The sequence below is a fragment of the Lissotriton helveticus genome, chromosome 11 (assembly GCF_964261635.1).
Source record: "Lissotriton helveticus chromosome 11, aLisHel1.1, whole genome shotgun sequence".
NCBI classification, from domain to species: domain Eukaryota; kingdom Metazoa; phylum Chordata; class Amphibia; order Caudata; family Salamandridae; genus Lissotriton; species Lissotriton helveticus.
The window spans coordinates 1144980919-1145003108 of NC_136072.1; positions in this window are offsets into that span (position 1 = coordinate 1144980919).

The following is a 22190-nucleotide window of genomic DNA, read 5'->3' on the forward strand; positions in this document are numbered from 1 at the left end:
TTCGTAAAAACAAATGTTCTTCCCGACCTAACATGTTTTAACTATACCACTTGGCAATCAGATTGTCATACTCCAAGATGCTGGTCTGATACTCCTTGGCTGTGACTTTTAGATAACAATCTGTATTCAATTGGCGAAGTGCTTCCTCACAATATACCTCCCTTGTTTGTAGTACTACATTACCCCCCTTATCTGAGGGTTTTATGACGATCTTTTGGTCTTGTACTAATTGCTGTAATGCTTGTTTCTCCATTTTCGTTAGGTTGCCCGAGCATAGATGTTGTTTGGGTCTCCTTCTGAACTTGAGGAGGTCATTGGTCATCGCATCAGAAAAAATGTCAATCGCATCGGGTGGCATTTGCGGGTTGAACATAGACTTAGGCTTAAATGGACTCTGTTCTCTGTCCTGTTCCACACCTACATTTGCCGCTCTCGTTGGAAAGTCTGGAATTCCGTGCACTGGTTCACCGGTAGTTTCAGATCTCAATTCTTCCAGACACTCCATTGCGGGCAGATCTCTCCCAGTGAGGGCGTCAGTTGCAGCCATCCGCATGGTGTTCCCCTTACGTTCTTTCAAGTGTGATCTGGTTTTGAAATATTTGTGGAGCTTAAGCTTCCGCACAAAGCTAAATAGGTCTATGCGTACTTGTGTATACTCCAATCGATTGCTGGGACAGAATGTTAATCCCATTGTGAGTATCTTGTGTTCCACTTCAGTAAGGGTCCTTTCCATGAGGTTGACTACTGTCAAATTAGACGCCATTATTGCCTGTTCATGTTCTTCTTGCGATTCGCCCAGCTTCGGGTTCGGCCCCTTCCTCTGACTGCCTCCCCCGCCTCTACGGGTTTTTCTGCGCCTCCTTCCGGGGGTTTGTTTTTGCCCCCCCGGAGCCACGACTGTCGGATAATCTTGAATTTGTCGTAAAAAGGAGTAGGTGTTTTGCTCCCTTCAGCTCTTGTGCCTGACCCTTCATCTCCCGACTCGTTCTCGGTAACTTCCGATTCAGAGGTTTCCACTCTGGTAGTGATTTGTTTGGATCGCTGATTTACTTCCTTTCTGGGCCCATCAAACTTGCGGGCGAAGGTGAGAACTCTTCCTTGCAAGTAATCATTTGCGTCACAGGCAAATTTTTCTTGTTTTCGTGACTTGATCTTTTGTTCATATTTGGTTAATCGTGATTTCATTTGGCCCATCATATCATCCAAGAGTTTCTTGTCTAGATCTTCCTTAGACAAATCTGCTTCTAGTTCTTTAATTTCCTGAAGAGCTTTATCTCTATCACTCCACGCATACTTCACCAGTATCGGTACAAAAGGGGGCTGGAGTCAAGCTATCCAGGCTGAATGAAGGCTGATACCGGTCCTTGGATGCTTGATTACGGTCTGGGAAAGACATGGCTTGGTAGTTCGGACTGGACTATTCCCATAAGGCACAGGGTCAGAGTTGATTTCCATATAGCCATTGTCTAACCCAGGGTGGTGTGGAGTGCAAAAAAACGATGGATTTAGGCCCAGATCCTTGTACTGGGGTGAATGTATGACATTGTTCTACATTCTGTCCATCAACTGTGTTTTTTGCAATTTTCACCCCGAGTGGGCTGGGTATGCTCAGACGTGAGTCCCAGGCTCTCCACACCACTGGTGTCAAGCTATCCAGGATGAATGAAGGCTGATAGCCAGAAACCGGTCCTTGGATGCTTGATTCCGGTCTGGGAAAGACATGGCTTGGTAGTTCGGACTGGACTGTTCCCATGAGGCACAGGGTCAGAGCTGATTTGCATATAGCCATTGTCTAACCCAGGGTGGTGTGGAGTGCAAACAAACGATGGATTTAGGCCCAGATCCTTGTACTGGGGTGAATGTATGACATTGTTCTACATTCTGTCCATCAACTGTGTTTTTTGCAATTTTCACCCCGAGTTGGCTGGGTATGCTCAGACGTGAGTCCCAGGCTCTCCACACCACTGGAGTCAAGCTATCCAGGCTGAATGAAGGCTGATAGCCAGAAACCGGTCCTTGGATGCTTGATTCCGGTCTGGGAAAGACATGGCTTGGTAGTTCGGACTGGACTGTTCCCATAAGGCACAGGGTCAGAGTTGATTTCCATATAGCCATTGTCTAACCCAGGGTGGTGTGGAGTGCAAAAAAACGATGGATTTAGGCCCAGATCCTTGTACTGGGGTGAATGTATGACATTGTTTTACATTCTGTCCATCAACTGTGTTTTTTGCATACTTCACCAGTATGCCAAGTGTTCCTCTGCAGTATTGTGCAGTGTGTTCTGCCCAATCAGTTAATAGCTGTGGGTCCGGATTTTCATAAGAGGGCACAGTATATACCCTCAGCCCTCTGGGGACATGTTGCTCATCAATATAATTTTGTAAGCTGGTGGCCTCCCACCATTTGCGTGTTTCTCGCTCATAGAGACGCTCTAATTTCGTCATAATTTCAGTTAGTTTGCTCTTAGGTTGTTCCTGGCTGCTGGCAGCAATGTGGGCTTGTCTCGTGTCTTGCCTTTTGAACATGCCCTTAGCTGCTTCTCGACGCTCTTGTTCACAGAACATGGCTTGTACCATGGTAAAGTTTCTGGCTGTAAGTAGCTTTGACAGCCGTCAAAGCCACTGTGCTTGCAATTTGTAAAGCTACCCCGGTAGCTGTGCCGGCAATACTGTTTAAATACTCATGCAATCAGAGTATACGCAATGTGCTGGTGTGCGTGACTCACCGAAGGTGGCGTCTTCATGCAGATTGTTCAAATGCCGAGGATTCTTCTCCTTCTCTCGGCACAAACGTGGTATAATAGCGCAGCAAATTCACAGTTTCCGGCGGTGCCTCCTTGACAAACCAGCTCCGATTTCCGCAATGAAAAAACGGGAGGCACTCACGGGCGGGTGCAGGTGAAACGGTTGCAGACTCCGCTTTTAATATTATGCTCAAATCCAAGTTTGCACTTGACGTGCACAAAGAAAACCGCACTCCGGGCAGCTTGAAATGCAAGGTCTTTATTTTGTTTACAGCAACAGACGCGTTTCGGCGGAAGTGCCTGTTTCGATGCTACCGGCACTAATGTCAAACACCATGTTTTATTTGCATTCACATTGTCAAAGTTGAGGAAGGACTCGCGTTCCACTTCTAACGTGGGCGCCATTTTGTAACATGTTGTAATATATGTACAAATTATCAATGATTTGACAATTTATCATCTAAAAGGTGTTTCATGATTCATTATTTAGTTAAATAACATTTATGAATCAGAGATAAGCCACAATAGTTGACTACATCACTTTATGCCATATATTGCTATATTTCACCGTAGATGAAAACTTTGCTAATAGATATATACACTACCAAAATTCCCTTCAAAAGAAAAGAATCGACCCCACGCAGGTACCGGGACAAATTGCTTTAATTCTGAACACATGCAAAACAACAGTTGATGGACAGAATGCAGAACAATGTCATACATTCACCCCAGTACAGAGATCTGGGCCTAAATCCATCGTTTTTTTGCACTCCACACCACCCCAGTTCAGACATGGCCATATGCAAATCAGCCTTGACCCTGTGCCTCATGGGAACAGTCCAGCCCAAACTGCCAAGCCATGTCTTTCCTGGACCGGAATCAAGCATCCTAGGATCGGTTTCTGGCTATCAGCCATCTTCAGCCAGGATAGCTTGACTCCAGTGGTGTGGAGAGCATGGGACTCACGTCTGAGCATACCCATCCCACTCGGGGTGACAAATGCAAAACAACAGTTGATGGACAGAATGCAGAACAATTTCATACATTCACCCCAGTACAGAGATCTGGACCTAAATCCATAGTTTATTTTCACTCCACACCACCCCAGTTCAGACATGGCCATATGAAAATCAGCCTTGACCCTGTGCCTCATGGGAACAGTCCAGCCCGAACTGCCAAGCCATGTCTTTCCTGGACCGGAATCAAGCATCTTAGGACCGGTTTCTGGCTATCAGCCGTCTTCGGCCAGGATAGCTTGACTCCAGTGGTGTGGAGAGCATGGGACTCACGTCTGAGCATACCTATCTCACTCGGGGTGACAAATGCAAAACAACAGTTGATGGTCAGAATGCAGAACAATGTCAAGGGAGAAGTCGCTAAAACCCGGAACTCCAGGTTTTCACAGAAGCAGTCCATCCTCGTCGGTGCACTCTGGGGCTTGTACTTGGCTGCTACAGGCATATGACCACAAGGATCAGCAAATTGCACTTACCTGTGAACAAGGCGGCACCACGCTGAAACGCGTAAGGACTTTATGAGTGTTTCTGTTCTGCTACGCATTTAGACGAATAAAGTCGCCTGTTTAGAAGTTGGAGTTGGGCTCTACTCTTTTTGTGGAAAAACCTTATCAGAAGCCTCTTTGAAAACATTTGACGGAGGGGCATGACCCGCTTTCCAAGCATACCAGCCAACAAGGATTTCCATGGCAAGGTGGTAAAGATTGGAAGAAAGGGAGATGAGAGAGGTGACCCTCTCTTTGGTAACTCCGCGCTACAGGCAAATTACTTAAGTGTGGCAGGACTATTATGCATTTTTAAAAAATATATTTTTATTTGCATTTTATCAAAACTCAACAATACAGTCGTGAAATCAGCAGTACATATACCTCTACTCCCACACCCCCCACCTCAAAGCCACAGATTCCTGCCTCAGTGCGAAACATCTCAATTCAACGTCCACTGATACAAGGTGTAATTATCACATCGCGTCCCACCTGAAGTCCTCTTGTCAGTACTCTAGCGATGGAATAGCCAGATTTTAAAGTACCCATCCCTCACAACCCCCCATCCAACCCCTGGTAAAAATGTTTTTATTTGCATTTTATCAAAACTCAACAATACAGTCATGAAATCAGCAGTACGTACATGATGTATGACATTACAACGCATGCTTTTACCACGCATGCCTTTACAAAGCGGTATTTACAACGCATGCCTTTACAACGCATAGCGCTTTGGGGTGCTGGATAGTGAATAGTTTAATTTACTATTCCAACTCCAGTCCCCGTGGATAGTAGGGAAGGTGTTGGATAGGAAATTAAATCTATTCCCTATCCTAGAGCCCAGCCCCCCCCAGCGCAATGCGTTGTAATGGTTTGCGTTGTAAAAGTTGCGTCGTAAAGGCACTGCGTGGTAAAAGTTGCGTTGTAAAGGATGTTTCCCGTACATACACCTCTACTCCCACACCCAGCCCCCTCAAAGCCACATATTTCTGTCTCAGTGCGAAACATCTCAATTCAACGTCCACTGATGCAAGTTGTAATTATCACATCGCGTCCCACTTGGGGTCCTCTTGTCAGTCTTTTAGCGATGTAATTGCCAAATCTTGAAAGTAGCCATCCCTTACAACCCCCCATCCAACCCATGCTAACGCCGCCATTTGGTCCAAACCCTTCGAAATTTTTTTGGGCACCCCCTAGCTTTATACGTCACTCTCTCGGCTGCCATGTAGAGGTCCAACCCTCTCCTCCATTCCTCTAGCCCTGGCGGCTCCGGTGACACCCAGTACTTCGCAATATCCCTTTTCGCTACTACTAGTGCGAGAACTAGGAAGGTGAGGAGTGGGCGTGGCAAGTCTACCTCATTCGTCGTGCCCAGTAGCGCTAGCTTGGGTTCCCGTTGGAGTGGGACCTCCAAGACCTCCCCCAATTCTGTGAAGATGTGCGCCCAGTATGTTTGTAACTTGTCGCATGCCCAGATAGTGTAATAAAAATCTCCGTCCTGTTGGTGGCATCTAAGACAGTGTGAGTCTTCTACTTTCCCCATTCTATGGAGTCGCAGTCTATCGTAGTAGGTTCTGTGGAGCACATTGAATTGAATAAGCCGTAGTTTTGATTTAATTGCCACCTACCGGGGATGCATTAGTACTATATCCCAGTCCAAATCCTCCATGTCCCCCACCTCCGCCTCCCACTTACGTCTAAGCTTTGCCAGGTCTCCTAACATATTGTTAGTTAAGGTTTTATATGTGAGGGAGACGGCCTTCCCTTGGATCCGTTCTTGGAGGAGCCGACCCTCCAAAGGCGCATATTCTGGGATATTGTTCAATGGGACATTCTGGGCCCGCCACGTGTGTCGCAGCTGTGTATATTTGAAGAGCTGTGAGTGATGCAGCCCAAAGTCCGAATTAAGGACCGGAAAGGATTTCAGCTCCTCTTTGGCGATCACATCCCCTATAGTGGAGATACCTATATCGTCCCATCTACGGAAGCCGCGTAGCTTGTTGAGCTCTGCCAGCCACTGACAGTGCCATAATGGTGTCTGCCGGGTGGGCTTCTTCTCCCATCCCATACGCCGTGTGGCCTTAGTCCACGCATTTAGCGTGAGGGTCGTTGCTGGGAGGAGCAGTGCCCGCCTGGTGCCCCTGTAGAGATAGTACAGTAAGTTTTGTGACGACAGTTTAAGCCTTTCCAGGGCATAGGTTGGGTGATCCGCTGGAGCATGCAGCCAACAATTTATCGGTGCCATGTGTTCCGCCCAATAATAAGCCTCAAGGTTAGGGAGCGAGATCCCCCCACTATATTGGTGCCTTTGGAGCGTAGTCAGGGCCACTCTAGGTTGCTTACCTAACCAAAGAAAAGTTCCCAGGTCAGAATGGATTTTAGCCATAAACGTAGTCGGAAGCGGATAATATTCGTTCTGCAGGGCATAAAGATATTTAGGTAGAATGATCATCTTATACATGGCCGCTCGGCCTAGAAGTGTGAGCGGGAGCTGTCTCCAGTGGTCCATATCCGTCACAGAGTTCAATATGATCCGCCCCAGGTTCTTGTGGAATGATAGCGTCTTATCTAGAGTGCTGTATATCCCAAGATACTGGAAGCCTTCGGTAGTCGTTAGTAGTCGCCCCGGCAGCCTTCCCCATTGGTCCCGTCCCCCAGGGTCGTACAAGACAGACTTGTGCCAGTTTATTGTGTATCTCGCTCGTTTACCATAGTGCTCTTACTCCCGGAATAGCTCCGGAACAGTGGACTCAGGTTTTGTAATATATAAAAGGATATCATCCGCATAGAGTGAGATCTTTTCTTGTGCGGGTTCTGTGTCCATTGTTCCAACACCGGAGATGCCCTCATTTTGTCGGATCCTGGCCGCAAGTACCTCAATGGTAAGTGCAAAGAGGAGGGGAGATAGGGGGCAGCCCTGACGGGTCCCCCTCTGGATCCGGAATTCACGCGATAGCCTCCCATTCACCCTCACCCTGGCTCTCGGGTCAGTGTAGAGGAGTTGGACCCACCTCTGGAACTTAGGGCCAAAACCAAATTTGTGGAGTACGGCGTAAAGGAATGGCCAGTGGATCGCGTCGAAGGCTTTTTCGGCATCAAGGGAGAGAAACCAGTGTGGGTCGCTCCTTCCTCTCACCTCCTGTAGCCAGTTATGGGTGCGTCTAAGATTCAGTTTGGTCGCTCTGTCCGGTAAAAACACTGACTGGTCCAGATGTATAAGGTCTGGGATCACCGACCTCAGGCGGAGCGCCAATATAGTCGCTAGAAGTTTCACTTCCGTGTTTAGGCGGGAGATGGGGCGGTAGGATGCACAGTCCTCTCGCGATTTGCCCTCCTTGTGTATCGGGACGATCGTAGCCAAGGAGAGGTCTCGGGGGAGCCTCCCCTCCTGGTAGGCCCCGGCAAAGAGGCCCTTTAAGTGGCGGGTCAAGAGGTCCGCCTGTACACTTAAATAACTCCGCAGGGTAACCGTTTGGCCCTGGAGTTTTACCCGGTCTCAGTCTGGCTATGGCTTCTGATATGTCGTCTACTGTAATGTCCGCCTCCAACACCATAAGGGCCTCAGGAGACAGTACGGGTAAGTCAGTCTGCGTCATGTATTGTGTGGCATCCTCCCACGTCCCCAGATCCCTGGTTGCAAATAATAGTTCGTAGTGTGTCGCAAATGTTTCAGCTATCTGCGCATCAGAGCTGACAAGGCTCCCGTCTGCGTTCCTAATGCAGTCCACCCATCTAGTCGCCTGCTCCTTTTTACTGAGCCATGTTAGGAGTTTGCCTGACTTATCCCCTACATCGTAGAGACGGTGAAGGGTGGCAAGGGATTGTGTTTTCGCCTCATTAGTAACCAGCTCTCTGTATTGCCTCTGGGCATCCAGCAGTCTTCTAAGAGTCTCAGTGTTTTTTAGATTTTGGTATTCCCTCTCCAAACCCAGGGCAGTTTGTTCCTGGGCAGTGACCTCGGCTTGAACTTTTCGTCTTTCCTCTCCCAGTCTACTCTGTATTCTATCCCGTAATACCGGTTTCAGGGCTTCCCAGAAGGTGACTTTCGATTCTACTGTTCCCTCATTTTCGACAACATAAACCTTGATGTCTGCTCTCAGGCCCCGCAAAAAAGTCGCATTTTGGAGATCCCAGGCCTCCAGGCGCCAAGTGGCCCCCCTAGCTCCCCGGGTGTGTCCCACCTTCACCAACAATGGCGAGTGGTCGGATATCCCTCTGGCCTTGTAGTCTGCAGTGTCGTCCACCTTCAAGTGCTGCCTAGACATAAATATGTAGTCTAACCTCGAGAACACCTTATGGGCCCCTGAGTAGTAAGAATAGGCTACCTGAGTGGGGTGCAGTCATCTCCAAATACCTGTGAGTCCTTGTAACGGGGTGAGGCTGCGTGCTGCAGACGAATGGTGGGCACCTGGTACTGACCCGGTACAACCTCCTTCCTTACAGACAGAGTCATGGGGTACGGAGTACGACGAACATGAAGAAGAGGAACGCGGCTCCTTTAAGTGGGTTTACACGGAGGAGGAGGATCCTCCCATTGTACACGTCAGCGAGACCGGATTGGCTAAAACACAGGAAGCGATGTGGATGGCGTGTGACATCACCCCCGAAGAGACGGCGAGGAGTGAAGACGGAGAACCAGAGACCGGAGACTGCAGACCGGAAGGAAGAAGTGGAGAACCTGAAGAACAACTGGGAGCAAGCGGAGGAGTGTCCGAGGGGAAGCCAGGAGGCCAACGACCCTGCGAGCCGCCGTGCCACTATCCCGGGGGAGGAGCGTGGCTTTCCCAGGTACGGCAGCGTATGGCAGCTTGGGTGGGAAGCAAGCGTGTAAAATAGTGTACAGATCCCCTGTTTGTATCCTGCGTCCCCCCCCCTCTCGTTTCCATTTACCCCGCGTTTTACCCTCACAGACTGTGTACTCCCCGACCACTTCACTGGTGTATGCTAGAGTTGCACGTTCACCGGTGACCCTCTCCCGACTCACTACACCCGGTCCCTCGGTGCATGAAAACCCAGCGGACAACTGAACTAACGGCCCGTTTTCTGTTGGTCTTCTCTTTCCCTGGGACACCGGAGCCAAGAGAGCAGCTTACAACCCAGCCCGTGACCAGACCTCGAGGGGCAGAGCTATACCCAGAATAAAAGAAGGAAGAACACCCGAACGCCAAAACGGATCCCAGTCAGTTCGCAAAAGAGAGACTAACGTTCAGAACGAGGAGAACATTAATGTTAAAAACACAACGAGGAATACCAATAAAGCCCTCTTTAACCCCACGAGCTGGTGTCCTGCCTGTTTCTGCACCACAACCTGATACATCCACTACCCCTGGTCCACAAGCCCAGCCCACAGTCCTATATTAGCCTTCTGTTGAGACAAGGCAGTCTGGATCCTCCCTCTACCCGCAGCCCCAGAGCGGTCCCTTTCTATATCCATAACGCCGTTAAAATCACCTCCCACGATTTGGATAGTGTCAGCTGTGTCGAGGAGAATGTTTGCGAGAGCCTTGAGTGTACGTGTCTCTAGCTTGGGCGGTGCATAGACCGAAAGTATCGTGTTTGTACGTCTATTCCATGACCCTTGAACCCCTGCATATGTCCCCAGTGGATCTATCCAGGTGCGTGTGATACAGAATGGGGAGTTTTTTTTAACAATGACAGCAACCCCTCTTGAATCAGACGTATAGCCCGCATGGGCCAGAACTTTATGGCGGCCCCTGGCTATGAAGGCACAGTGTGTCCCTTTAAGATGGGTTTCCTGCAGTAGGGTTATATCCGGGTCTACTCTTTTAAGGTATGAGTTCACAAGACCTCTTTTAATTTTAGAGCCCAGTCCATTTACATTCCATGACAGGATGGTAACTCCCCTATCGCCCACTTGCGATGCCGCTAAGTCACCCGCCATTCAAGAATGGGGTACTTTAATGGGGTCGGTCTCTGGTGTGGACGTATGGTATGAAGTGTCAAAGTATCTAACTGCGCCTTTCCGACTGCTTCCCCCCACCCCAACTCTTCCTTCCCGGTCCCCAACCTAAGTGAACGTGAAACTCCCCTCCCCCTCCAGAGGGCGTGTCAACTTGCATGCTCTCCAGCGACAAGCTGCAATCTCAGTAGCCAGTTCCACCATTGTTCATGAGTGAGAGTCTTGAGTGTCTGTGTCGGGGACGCTGTTCCGCACCGATGCGTCGTGTTCCAAGTCTCGGATTGCCTCTACCAATGGGTGGACGGAGTGCGACCCTCCCACCTCTTCTTCTCCACCGGAGGTACGGCTCTCAACCTCTTCCTCGTCATCTCCTTCTGAGTGGGCGTGACTTTGTAGGCAGCTGAATCTGGATCCCGCACCGGCACTTCCTCTCGGGGAGGCCGATCGTCCTTGCCGTGTGCCTCCTGAGCCATGTCCCTGGTAGGGTGTCATTGGGATTTGCCTCTTTGCCCTTCGGGACTTCAGCCTCTGCGCCCTCGGTAGTTCCCACTGGGGCTTGTTCTGCAGTGACTTGTCCATCATTTCGTGGCCAATGGTCTCTCTGCTATTTAGTATAGGACGTTCCTCCAGCCATTGCCAAGCATCTTCCGGATGGTTGAAGAAGAGTGACTTATCCTTGTAGATTACTTTTAGCTTTGCAGGGAAGAGGAGCATGTAGGAGATATTTAAGTCTCTTAGTTTCGCCTTCACTGCATCGAAGGAGCGGCGTTGCTTCTGCACCTCCTGGCTGTAGTCTGGGAAGATCATGATGTTTGTGTTTTCCAGTCGGATCTCCCCCAGTTTCCGAGCCTCTCGCAGAATAAGATCCCGGTCCGCAAAGTTAAGAAAACGTGCAATGACCGGTCTAGGTTTCGCTCCCTCCGGCGGCTTTGCCAGGAGGGCCCTATGCGCTCTCTCGATGATGAAGCAAGGCGAGAACTGCACCGTCTGGAAGGTTTTAATCAGCCAGGAGTGGAGGAATGCCGCCATATTCGTCCCTTCAATTCCTTCTCTAAAACCTTCAAAGCGGAGGTTGTTGCGTCTCGCTCTGTTCTCTGCGTTATCCACCTTCCACATCAATTGGCGATGGGACGCCTTGAGTTCCGCCATGTCTTTTCATAGGGTGGAGATCGAATCTTCGGCTTCGCCTATCCTTGTCTCAGTTGTAGTCACCCTGTCCGACAACTTTCGGAAGTCTTGCCTCAGCAGCATCACCTCAGAACCCACTTCGCCGATTTTGACTTCTAGGGCCGCTCAGGATTCCTGATATCAGCCCGTGACGCCTGAATGGCTCCCATTAGCAAATCAGTGTCGGAGCGAGCGCCAGAGGCAGCGGGGAGGACACCCGCCGACTGTTTAGGGGCGGCGAAATTGTCCATGAGCCCCTGTTTAGAGGGTTTGGAGATCGTGTCCTTCTTCCCCATGGTAGGCAGGGTAGCAACGTCGGGCTCGCGGGGCAACTTGTGGTTCACACCGTCCCTGATGCTTTGGCCAGATCTAAGGAGCAGCAACCTCCATGATCTGTCACGGGGGGGAGGGGGGAGGGGGGGGGGGCAGTCAGATCTTCCCACACCGCAGTCACTGGGGGCCACGTGCGCCTTCGTCCCGCTCTCCGTGGGGCTTGGTTCGTGCGGTTACCTGAATGCCAGTCCCAAGTTCACCGCCGCTCAGAGCTGTACACCTTGTCAAGGCCCCTCCGCCACCCAGGGCCGCCCCTCCGTCATGGGGTCCAGGGGTCGTAGGATGCAGAGAACCCCAGCGTTTCTGACCTCCGACTGTGCCAGAAGCCACCTCCAGGGGGGTAAAGGCCTCCCAGTCGGACGCAGGACAGCGAGGGCACCACGGCGAGACCCCCCGCCAGGTATGGGGCAATGCAGGTCTGGAGAAGTCTGACCACAGCACCCAGCGGGTGACCGTGGAAAGGTGGTCGGGCCACAGAGCGCAGGGACCGTCGCAGGGTCAGGAGCAGGATCAGCTCTCTTTCGATCCCAGTTTTGCGGCTCCGGCCGCCACGTTGGTAAAGTGACTGGTCGTTGGGGGCCCCGGGCGTCTCAAGAAGGACGGCACCCCTGCGCCACACCACAGTTCAGGTCCCGCCGAGCGCCCCTCACACTCTCACCTCCCGGGCCTCCAGGCAGTGGCGAGACGAGCCGCAGGTTCGTGCCGTCTTCACGGCCCCCCTCCGGCCGCCATCTTAGTGAAGGTCGCGAAGTCGCCGGGACGCCCAGATCCTGCACGGGGCCCCCACCGCTGACGGGGCACCACACGAGGACAGCCACAGCCGGGTCCCAACAGCGGCAGACCGGCTCAGGACCCGCCGGCTCGACCTCAGCGCCGTCTCCGTTGCACGATCACAGCGGCCGCCATCTTGTCGCCAACAAGCCCTCCGGGACGGCGAAACAAAGTCGGCGTTTTCGCTGGCTTACTGCCATGCAAGCTGCACGTAGATGATCCCCGCAGGATCTAGCGGTTCCGCTGTTGCACCCACGGTGTTCTGGTGTATTAGGGCTAAAAGAAAGACGGATTTGGAGGCAGCTCGCCGGGAGCTCCGGAGAAGCACGTCCTAGCAAGCCATGCTGTTGGCCACGCCCCCGACTATTATGCATTTTGAAGATGAGAATTTGAAAGAGTGCACCTTGAAACAAAACAAGAAATGTTTGTGACATTTTGTGTAAAATACGCTATTTAGCAAAATTGAATTTGACATCAATGCATGCTGAGGACTTTACATTTTACATTTGGTGCACTCTGTGGCTTGCAGTTGGTTGCTACAAGCATATGACCACAAGAATCGGCAAATTGCACTCGCCTGTGAACAATGCGGCACCATGCCTAAACGCGTAAGGACTTTATGAGTGTTTCTGTTCTGCTACGCATTTAGACTAATAAAGTCAGCCTGTTTAGAAGTCGGAGTTGGGCTCTACTCTTTTTGTGACAAAATATATATATACACATACATATATATATATATATATATACATATATATATATATGTATATACATATATACACACACACACACACATAAATGCATAGAAGTAGAAATATTTACATGGTCTGAAATACACATGTATGTTGTGGCTACTTTTTTTGCAGTTTTAAATAGCGCAAAGTCGACCGAAGGTATTAGAGCACTCATATATGCCAACCCTCCCAATTAAGGTGGGAGACTGCCGATTTCAAGGCTAGTCCCCCACTTCCCGATTCCTGTACACAAAAGCCCAATTCTTCTGCGGGCTTCAGCTGACAGGGACTGGGACTGGCCTTTTTTTTAATTTTTTTACTGTAGACGTTCAGTGCAAAAGTATTATCACATACACAGTACACCTTAGCTCTTCCATTCTTCTTTCTCCAATCATTTCTGTACACAGCCTGGATGCCCACATCCCGGAGGTCGGGCGGCGATAAATAGAAGAATACTCGAGGCCTGGGAGGGTGTATCAGGTGTAATCCTCTCTCTTGGAAATGTGCATGTCTGCTTTTCTCCTTCTCCCCTCAATGAAACCTCCCAATATTCACTAACTGTCCCCAACGTCCCATCCCACCCCCCCTCCCCAGTGTCCACCACCTACTCAGAAGTTCTCGCCACTGTCTCATCTATGGGTTCAATCATGAGTCAATGCCTACTTATATGTGTGATGTCCCCGGTGTGTCGTGGGAGCCGTTCTCGTTCATGTCCAGGTCATCCTCATCCTCCTGTAGCGTACTATCTCTTAGGGCTTGGACCAATGCCTCTCAAGCCGCCGCCGTATCCAATGCTCTATCGTCCGGTTTACGGCGAGCCGTCTGGTACCGGTGCGTACTGTCGCATGCGGCCCACCTCAAGAACTCATTGACCCATCTCCTGTGTGTGGGACCCACTCTCGCCTTCCAATGTCGTGTGATTTCTCTTTTAGCTATGATCAGGCCCATGTCTATAAATTTGCTTGTGGTTTTATTTTTAGGCGTGTGCGGGAACCAGTGTAGTAGGCATATCGCTACATCGTATTGCAATGTCCTGTCCGTCACTTCGTTTAAAGTATCGCCTATCGCTCGCCAGTATTCCCGTGGCCAGGGCAGGACCATAGCATATGTCCCAGCTCCGTCCGTTCCAAAGCGCATCTTGGGCATGCCGCTTCGGCTGCCCCAAAATACTTTCTGATTTTGCCCGGGGTCATGTAAGCTCTATGTAGCACGTAAAAGTGGATCTGAAAGCGCGCATTTCTCGTACTATTCCTATCTCGTCTCACTAACCGGGCCCAAGTCGTCTCGGGGATCTCTCTGTTAAGGTCTGTTTCCCATTTGGCCTTTAGCATCGTCAATGGCGGCAGATTTTCCCGGAGCATTCTGGAGTACAAGCATGTTACCGCCTTATAGGTTCCAGCTGCCATCATGGTGTACTGACAGGCCATGGTCGTCGTTGGTTCCACAAGTCCCCCCTTCCAGTGCGTCTGTATGGCCCTAGTCACCGCAGCATGCAGAAGGTACCCCCCTCTTGGTAGTCCAAATTTCTCCTGCAACTCCTGATACTGGACAAGCGCCCCGTCCTCGTGGAGGTCGCCAACCACTTGTATTCCCGCATCTTCCCAGCTCTGCAACTGCGACCAATCTCCGCCATGGGGGAGTGCAGTTACCATTCCCAGGGGTATCTCTGGGGCATATGAGTGTTGCACTCCCGCGCGTCGTTGGGATCGGTTCCAACAGAGCCTGAACGTCTGTTCCTCGGGTGTCAGATCCCGAAGGGCGATCCTTTGTTGCAAGGTGATATAGGCCAGAACATGGCGTGGTGTGCCCCCGCCTCTCCCATTCTCCGGACCTCGGTATACCCTTGCTATCTCCTGCGTAAAGATCTGCAGTTGAGCCGCTAAATAGTAAAGCTCAAAATCGGGGACCGCCAGTCCGCCCTCATCTTTCGGGCGGGTGAGCGTCGCCAGCGCCACTCTACATCTGCCCGACCCCCATATGAAGGAGGTCATCTGAGATTTCAGTTGGCGAAAGAAGGATCTCGGTATCCAGATAGGGAGGGTGCGAAAGTAATACAGAAGCCGCGGCAGGGCGATCCTTTTCAATAAAGAAATGCGCCCAGTGACTGATAGCGGGAGCGTGGCCCAAAAGGCCATACAGCCCTTCAGTGCCCGCATGCATCGGCCCACTTTACCTTCTAGCATGTCTGCCGCCGTGTGGTATACATATACTCCTAAATACTTCAGACAAGTGGGCTCCCATCTAAGCTCGGGTCGGTGGTCGGGCCGTACTGTGTCTCGTCTCAGAGGAAACAAACAGGTTTTAGACCAGTTAACTTTCAGCCCTGAGAGTTCTCCGAATCGCTCTAGTAGCCTCTCCGCTCCCTCCAGCGCCTGTGATCCGTCTTCTAGGAATAATAAAAGGTCGTCCGCGTATAAGGAGATGGATTGTTGGCCCCCTCTACTATCTATGCCCTTAAAATGTTTACCCGTCCGGGCCTCAGCCGCGAGGGGCTCAATCGCCAAGGCGAACAGTAGGGGGGATAGGGAGCAGCCCTGTCTGGTACTCCGTTCCACCGGATATTGGTGTGAAACGAGGGATCCTATCCTCACTCTAGCCACTGCCGCTGTATACACTTGATATAGCCATCTCCCAGGCCAAAGCGTTCCTTGGCTCTGTATAAATACTCCCACTCCAGACTATCAAACGCCTTCTCTATGTCTATCGATAGGACCAGGGGTGTCTGGGCTTCCGTGTGTGGGCTTTCCACCAAACGTGTAAGTCTCCTTATATTTATCGTCGTGTTCCGCGCAGGGATAAAACCCGATTGGTCTGTGTGGACCAGGACGGGCATGTGCTGTAGGAGCCACGCTGCTAGTATGGCACTTAATATTTTGTAGTCCGTAGTTAGCATGGATAACGGCCTATAGGAGGCCGGGCTTTCGCCTTCCCTCCCAGGTTTAAATAGCGGTATCACCAGTGCCTCGCGCATAGACTGAGGCAGATGGCCATTAGTCCTGGCCTCGTTATATACCGTTTGTAGTCGCGGCGCTAGCAAGTCCAGGTATTTGCTGTAGAATTCAATGGGTAACCCATCCAGACCCGGTGTTTTGTTGCGAGCCATCCGTTTAATCGCCCCCCTGATCTCCCCCAATTCTATGTCCCTACCTAAGTCGTCCGCTGTTCCTGATCTAGGTGCGGTAATTGTAGGTCCTCAAGAAAAGCTTGAATGTTGTTCTCTTGTCCCACCAGCGCGCTCCTGTAGAGGCTCTCGTAGTATCCCTGAAAGCTGTTTAGTATCTCCGTTTGGGAGTACTTTATGTGACCCCCTTCTCCCTCGACAGCCAGTATCGGGGAGCTTCGTTTAGTGGGGTTTGCTAGCCACGCTAGTAGTGTCCCAGCTTTGTCCCCCTCAACATGGGCCCGGAGCGTGTATGCTCTATGATCGAAGCTGTGGAGGCGCTCTACTTCCTCTTTAACCAAGCTGACCTCCTCCTGGAGCTCGGGGTGGCCCGGTCGCGCCTTCTCTGCTTCTCTTAACTTAGAATCCGCCTTCTGCAGATCCCCTAATAATACCTTCAGTACGCCTACGTGTTTCCCTATGCACTGACCTCTAACTACCACCTTAAAGGCGTTCCATTCCATCGCTCTGGAAGCCGTGGACCCCTCGTTTTCCACGAAGTATTGGGTTATGCCCTCCTCCAGCGCAGCGTGAAACAATGGGTCATCCAGTGTCTCAGGCCGCAACCTCCAAGTTGGTACACGTGATACCTCAGTTACCCAGTCTAAATTAATCAACAAGTGGTTGTGGTCTGAGATTGTTCTGGTCAGGTACTCGGACTGTGTCACAGTCTGCATTACAATCTGAGAGCACAGAATTGCATCAATCCGGACATGGAGGTCATGGAGGCTCGAGAAGTACGAGTAGTCACGCTCAGCTGGGTGATGTGTGCGCCAAGCGTCCGTCAAACCCCATCTCTCCTGCCAATCCAATCTACCCTTCGTGAGGCGGTGTACGGGGGAGTCTCCCAGTGGTGGGTGGGATCTGTCTAGTGTTTTGTCCGCTACTGAATTAAAGTCTACCCCAATCAGGACCGGACCCGCTAAGAAGTGTGCCAGTGTCCCCGATAGTCCCGTTAAGAAGGTCAGCTGGTCAGTGTTCGGCGCGTATATACTACACAGTACTATGTCCCTGACCCGCAGTCTGCCCTCCACTGCCACATATCTACCCTCAGGGTCTATTATGTGCCTGGTCGCCTGAAACAGGGTGCCAGCCCTTACCCATATCAGAGCTCCTCTAGCGAATGCTGAGTAAGTGGTGTTAAAGATCTGGCCCCTCCATCTCCTTTGCATTGCTACCCCCTCTGGTTTTGTAAGATGTGTCTCTTGTAGTAGCGCTATATGCACCCCCCTGCGGACCAGACAGGCGTGTACTTTGTATCTTCTCGTCATTGTGTGCAGCCCCCGTACGTTCCAGGTTATACATCGCAATGTATTTGCACTAGCCATTGTCCCATAGTTCACATCGCAGCTGCTGTCGCACTTCCGTTGCATCATGAGTGGTGGTGTCCCCCCAACTAGCCTTCAAACCGTCTGACATTTTAATTCCCTTGTGTTCCGGAACCATCCAGTGCAGAAAACTTAAACAACCCCAACAATTCCCGCGCCCACCCCCCCCCCAGAATAGGCCCCAATAGCAAACTATCAGTACCCATCCAAACTTAGTCAATTCACTCAACTTCCCAACTAGTTCACAGTCGTAACCGTGAATGCCTTAAGGGCAAACGGGTTGTGGCTTAGGCCGGAAGGCAGCTACGCAGCCCGCACCCCCTCGTGTACTACCATGTTTAGCAGCGGTCTGAAATCCCGGTCAATGACCCCCGTCCGCAGTACCTTACAGTTCGTAAATTCACCCATCTGCAGGATTGACCTCTGCACATTATCTCCGTATCAAATGTTCAGGATCTCTTCTGACGTTTGTGGTGTCAACAGCGGGCCCTTGGTACTGTGTGTTTCTGAGTGCTCCGTCTCCGATCCCGTGACTTGGTGCTCTGAGATCGAGCCTTGTTTTGAAGGGGAGGCATCCGATCTTGATAGCGATTCCATTGCTTATAGTGCAGCCTGCCGTTCCATCTTCGTCTGAGACACCGACGGTTTCCGTGAGCCCTGCCTTCGCCAGCGCAGCCTCTGTGATTTCCGTATCTGCGTCTTTGTACGCTCCCTCTCCTCTCGGATTCTGGCACCATCTGTGCCCGCCTTGTATGTCTGCCACCAAGCCCAAGCATCCGCCGATGTGGGGAAGAAGTGTGGTTTGTCATCTAGTACCACTCTGAGCTTAGCTGGAAAGAGCAGGGAGTACCGAATGCCCTCAGTTCGTAGTTCGCGTTTAATAGATAAAAAGGAGGCTCGCAATCTCTGCGTCTCAAATATGTCATCAGGGAATAGTGTCACTTTACTGTTCGCTACCTGGAATGCCCCCGCATCGCGGGCTCTTTGGAGCAGAAGGTCCCTGTATTTATAGTGCAGCAGTTTGGCTACGACTGGCCTTGGGGGCTGGCCCGGCTTAGGTGGCCTAGTCGGAACACGATGAGCTCGTTCCAGTGTGAAGAACGGCGATAGGCCCTCTGGCGCCACCGTGGTCTTAAGCCAATTGTCCAGAAACTCGACGATATCTTCCCCTTCTGTTTTTTCGGGAAGGCCCACTATTCTGACATTACTGCGTAGACTCCTATTTTCGGTATCCTCGGCCCTCCTCTCCAGCGTTTGTATCCTGCCCAGAGCGTCTGCGAGCTTTTCCTCCATGTTTTTGTGGGCTGGGGCTAACTCACATAAAGTGTCCTCGGCCTCTTTGACTCTGTCTTTGAGTTTGTCGTGGTCAGCTCTCAGGAGACCCAGTCCCGACACCACCTGCGCAATATCTTGTTGCAAAGCGTCTCTCGTTGCCGCTATAGCCTCCAGTATGCGGTCCTGAAGTTGCTGCAGGTCCGAGGGCCCCACAGGACCACCCTCTGGTGCCTCAGAGGTCGCAGCTCCCTCTGTTCTCCCCTTGTTTTTTACCATGGTGCCAGTTCGCTTTTCACGCCAGTGTATCCGTAATCCTCTGTGCAGCTACCGGGCAGGCTCAGTGGTCTCCTTCAGATCGTGATATCACGGCAGCTGTCCACCTCTGGCTTCCAGTTCACCAACTGACTGGCCACGGGAGATTCAGTCTCGGTCTCGTCACCAGGCAGGAATCCACGGCCTCCCCTCACCGTTAGTCCACCTCCTCCACGCGTTTGTGGTCGCTTCAGCCGCAGGGCTTGATTGCCTTTCTCGCAAGTTCCCGGGGGACTACCACTGCGTCCGTCAGCAATAGGGGATGGAACTCTGGGTGTAGCTCCAGTCCTATCCGCGGTCATGTTCTTATCCCTTGTTGGGGCCTTCTCGTCGGGGAGGTTTGCTCCCCAGCTGCTATTCGTGCTGTCCCAGGGCCCCTCAGTAGTCCATAATTTGAGCCGAGGTCGCCCCCAGGCCTGGCTGTCGCTTTGGGTTCTGGGCCTCGCCCATATTCTCAGCTCTGCCCTCGGCGAGGCGAGTACGCCTCCGTCGCTCCCTCTTGGTCTCGCCGTATTTCCCAGTGCCCCGGAGCGCGGGCGAGTGCCTCCCAGCTGCGGCCAGAGGCCAAAGGCGTATCTACCTCCTCCTCAGCTGCAGCGCAGGGCCCGTACGGGGCCGCTCGTCTCTTAAGCCCTGCTTACCGCTTCACTCCGTGCGGCCAGGGTGCGGGACCCCCCGCAGTCAGCCACCATAGCACTCCTTCCCGCACGGCGGTATTGGCTACGCCGTCGGACCCTCCAATCCTCCCGGGTCAGCCGCGGGTATTTCCAGCTTCTTTTCTGCTCTCTCCGGGGGCCTAGTTCGCAGCAGGCCCGACGCGCTATGGAATACCTCCTCCCCCGACGGGGTGAGCACTGTTCTCCTGGAGGAGGCCGTTTCCCGCTCGCATCCCCATAGACTCTATCAGTGGGGGGCGTGCCCTCCACCCCTCGGGCCCACAAGCGGCAGCCGCTGGACGCTCCCTAGCGGCAAGGAGCTCCGACCTCCCTTCGGCCCCGTTCTGGGGAGCCGGGCGCCCCACTGTACTCCTGACTACCTCCTATACAGTGCCACTCCTCAGCTCACCGCGGCAGGCGGCGCCCCGGGTGTACCTCAGCAGGGTGTGGGATCAGCCGGGCGGTAGCCTCAATTGAGCCGCATTTCCTCCTTCGTTCCTCTCGCCGCCATCGTGTCGCAAGGGTCTCGGCTCGGTCCAAGCCAGCGGTCGGTGGGCGTCCCAGTCAGGGGTCACGGGGCTCACCGCTATCGCGCCTGGTCGCTCCCTCGGTAGTCCGACAGCCTCCTCTGCCCACACAGCTCCCGGAAAGGTGCCTCTTGTCCAGGGGCGCTTCTCAATTACTCCCGGCACCCGCGGCGTCCGCCATCTTGTGCTCCTCCGTGCGCCGGTCCGTGATTGCTTTCCCTCTGTCGGTGGGCTCTCGCACAGTTCCGCCAATGGCTTCAAGGGTGCTGCTCTGATTCCCTCTGCCTTCGGTCTGCAAACTAGGTCTTTCGCGGGTGTTGCAGCGCCTTTTATCAGGATAAATGCGGGGATCGGGCGCGGAGCTGCGAGCTCACGCCGCCATACCCTTCGGCGCCCAAGCCACGCCCCCGACTTGGACTGGTCTTGTGTGACTGAGGTTATGCACTGCCAGTATTCTGCTCCTGCAAGGTCTGTGCACAACATTTTTAACATGTTCTCTCTGCCTTCCAGAGAGCGTTCTCCATGCTCCTGATAGGTAAGAAAAAAAAACTATAAATGCCTTTCTAATATCCGATCCTGCAGCAGAACACTTGCAAATTCCACACATGACAGTAACCCGATTCAGACCTCAATAGAAGTCAATGGTGGAAATACATTCGCTCGATTCTTTTTGTAAATCTCTCACTTTTCTCTTGTTTAATTTTAGCATGTATTTGCACTATTTACATTACACATAGTCACATTGATATTTTGGAGGCACAAAAGATCATGAGCTTTATCCAGAGTCACAGGATGTTGAGCCATCTCCAAGACTCGAGGCTGGTTCCCCAGCTCCAAAATCGGCAGCTCTGGATGTTACGCCACAACCTCGCCCCTAAGTTTCCCCCTCCCCCTCTATTATTGCATCTGCTTATTAATGGAAGCATGGTCCCACACATGTATAATGACAACCTCCTCTCCATACATACATCTTCATAGAAGCAGCAATATGTAAATTGTCTGATAGACATCTTTTTATTTTGGGTAAGTATACAATTTTTTAACAGACTTGTTTTCCTTAATAGAATTTAAACTTTTCTTCTGGATAGAGAGGATATTTTACATTTCTTTTCTCATTTTTCACTGGTAAGCTGAAGCTCCAGCCCTTCCATCGTGGAAATAGAAAACTGTGTCTAAAAAAAAAACAATCTGAAAGACCTGCCAAACTCAGCAAAGAAGTTAGCAAAATGTGTATGCATGGCACTGAAAGAGACATAGGGAATAAAGGAACATTGACTTCAAAATAGCATGGAAACTGTAATGTCATCCTACATATTTACTTTGGAAACACTTGTGTCTATCTTGTCATACCAATAAATAAGAAACGAAGGACACCGTTAACAACCTCAACCCATGTATTCTGTCTGTCGGCCATTTCGGCATGAAATAATCGCACTGCCAAAGAAATAAAAAGCTATACTTAAATTTCAAAAGTCAGACATTTTTATATCTATGGCTCTAGTTGAATAAGTCAACATTTCTATATAGTGGAGAAATTATGTTTTACGAACCTTTTCGGAATATTGTTTAATAGGTTTAAATACGTGTCTTATACTGAATTTCATTATTAAACAGCAAAAGGTATTAGTGTTGCTTCTTGGTAGATTTTATAGGAAGTGAAATTAATATTGTAAGGTTCTGGATGAGTTTAAGATGATGATAGAATAAAGTACAATATAAAGTATATTGTGGAAAGATGGCGGCCATGTTAGTGCGTGTCGCTCGGT